The following is a 3,051-nucleotide window of genomic DNA, read 5'->3' on the forward strand; positions in this document are numbered from 1 at the left end:
TCAGCCCCCAACGGACAGGATCTGGGCAGGGGTGAAGCAGGTGAACCCGTGGGAAAGGAGGCGGTAGCCCAGCGTGCCCGTGAGCTTTCTTCTGGCAATCAGTAAAAGAGCTGTTGGCTTGGYAGTCTTGTGGGAGTCCTTCTTTCCTGTTTCACACTGCCTTCCACCCATGGGGTTTGTGGAGGTGGGATCTCTTCTGTCCTGAGCCCTGTGGGAGAGGGGAGGAGAGGGCTTGCCATCCTTGGTGCTTTTGTGCCAGGGTGACAGAAAAAGTGCAGCAGAGGGGCCCTCCAGGTCACTGGAGACCTAGACGGGTGTGTGCGTGTGTGTGTGTGTGTGTGTGTGTGTGGTTTTTTTTCCCCCACTCTGAGGAGCAGAAGGCTTGCTGTCTTGAGCTCCTCCTCTCTTCAGCTGCCTAATGGGTGCTTGAAGAGAGAGCTAGAACCTCCACGGTGGCACACAAAGCAGTAAGAAAAGAGCTACCAAAGCAGCTGCAGAGAGAGTTGCTGCTTTGGAGAAGCCAAAGCCTTCACTTCTGGAAGGGAGCTCAGCAAGAAGGCCCATTCTTCTTGCCTCCGTAGTAGTTTTCAGGATGGGGCTGGTTTTTGAAAACTGTCCCAAGGCTTTTCCTTGGCACTTGGGAGGCAGTCTCTGGAGCTCCCTGTCCTGGCTCTGCCACTCTGCTCTCAGTTGCGCATGGGACAAGAGGCAGGTGTGCCTGGAGCTCTTCCTGCTTCTGCCATTCCCTCTCCCTCCACCCTCAGACTGTCACTGTGTGTTTTCTACCATTATTTTTGCCTCTGGGGTTCTCCTTTTGAAGCTGTGCATGGCCCTGGTGATTGGGGTTCAGTATGCTTTCTCCCTGGGAGGGTGTCTTTGAGGTCTCTGTCCACCTGGTGCCACCAGCTTCTCTTTCTGTCTTTCTCTCTTGATGGTACGAGAAGTCAGCTGTGTAGCACTGAGACTTGAAGCTTATTGTCACCAGAAATGCAGTTGCATCTTGTGAAATTGTATGTTTGTGAACATGGACCCTTGAAAGAGCACATTTTCATCATGAAACACATTTTTGGCTGTAGACCATTACCATCGCAGTCTTTTTTGTCATGGGAAGCTTGCAGGCCCGTGTTTTTCTGCCAGTTAATCCTAATASCATTCCTACTAGCTGGAGTTCCCTGTTTGGAGGTGCCCAGAGTACCTGTTCCTCCTGAAAATGCGTTGTGAGAAAGCTTGAAGCTTCTGCATGTTCAGAAGTGTTTTGGGAGGCGCAAGTAAGGTGGAGTTGCCTGAAGACCCTGGGACCTGAGGAGAGAAATCACTTGATCTGTTTTGCAGGCCAGTGTTTTTCTGCTAGGTAATTGTAAAGCAATGCTAGAGCTTTTGGCTAGTGTTACACTGCGATAGAATGAGTCTGCAGAGGCCCAGAGGGTCCACCCACTTTCTACTTTTCCTCTGAATGAGAACAAAAAAAATCTTGCTGCAGTGATGGAATATCTGATAAGTGATAGGATGAATGAAAAAATAAGCCATATATTGTCACCTCACTGTGCGTATAGTAACTTTATCAAAATCATTCTTTTGTTGAATGGTCAGCCAGTGCTGCTGTAATAGTAGATTTTCTGGAAGAAATACGTAGTTTAAACTGTAAAAGTGCAGGCATGGCAAGAGGGGAGCAGATTTTCATCCTGGCAGTAGAATGAACATCAGGATGAATAGAGAATTAGTATATTTGACTATGTCATTCACAGTACCTTCCCAAAATGCGATGGGAACCTGTTCGTAGGAAATCTGTTACTGATGGCTAATCGTTTAAAGAGCCTTAACCTTAGCAGTGTAGAAAACCTTTTAGAAGCTGGTCAAAACACTGCCTAATCTATACTATAACCTGTGTGGGACAAATTCTGGCTTCCCAATCAGATTTCTGCAGCTGTCTTCAATAAGTAGTGTGATTTATTGCACATGTCAGAAGGATTCAGACATAAAGTTTCCTCTGCCTAGAGGCTCCTAGAGAAGATTTGCCTTGTCAAAAGGGCTCAGTCATATTTTTTATAATGCACATTGGCTCAATTGACAATTACATGTTAGCTGTTTCATCCTCCTCCCACTAGCTGCACTGAAAGCTGTGGAAAGTTTAAAAATAAAATGACATTTCATTTATTATTTCTGCCCAGAAAGTTATGATTTTTCCTCCCAGAAGATTTAGTCAGCTTCTCTGACAGTTTCTCTCTCCTCTCTCCTCTCCAAATGGAAGAGCCACCATTCTGTGAAACATTTCCATCTAATGTCATTCCATTTTTGTGAAGTAAGACCATAGAAAGCTGTCTCAGAACTTACAGACACTTCAAGTTGTCATTTCTAAAGCTGCTAAAATCCACTCTCACAAAATATTTGACATAAAATTTCCAGTATTTTTAATTTTAAAATTTTAAAATTTTAAAAATTTTAAATAAAATAGAACTGGTATATATTTTATAAACATTGCATTAGATATATTTATTAAATATTGTATGCGTAAATAAATGTGTTAGAAATGATAGAAACTTGAATGGAGACGATCACAAACTCAAGCATAATGAATCTCTATGGCAAAGGCATCCATAAGAACTACACTTGTCAAAATGTAAGTCTAGGCATGATGCAAGCAAAGCCTTTGTTTTTTTTGCATGTAGCAATCTGTATTGAATTCAGCATCTTAGATCCTGAGTGGTAAGAAGTGCTCAGAACATTGTCTGTTTTCCACAAGAGAAGTCATTATAGTCAGAGGGGATTCCTTGCAATTAGGAACTTCACATAGTACCTATAGGAATTCTTGATAGTTCACATAGCTCTGAGAATAATTATTAGCTTTTCTGTGGCCGACATGTACAAGTTTTTTTCTTCCTATTATTGCTAATTTTGCTGATCTCCTTGATGCACCATCCATCTAGATGAGAGAGTTACTTATTTAATGATACTTTACATTTTTTTAATCCTCTTGTAGACAGTCTTTGCCTTTCTCTATAGAGTTGTGTGTGAAGCAAGCTTTCCATTGAACAAGCAATATATCCTCATCAT

The sequence above is a fragment of the Rhea americana genome, unplaced genomic scaffold (assembly GCF_003343005.1).
Source record: "Rhea americana isolate MKP2758 unplaced genomic scaffold, rheAme1 scaffold_170, whole genome shotgun sequence".
Taxonomy (NCBI): domain Eukaryota; kingdom Metazoa; phylum Chordata; class Aves; order Rheiformes; family Rheidae; genus Rhea; species Rhea americana.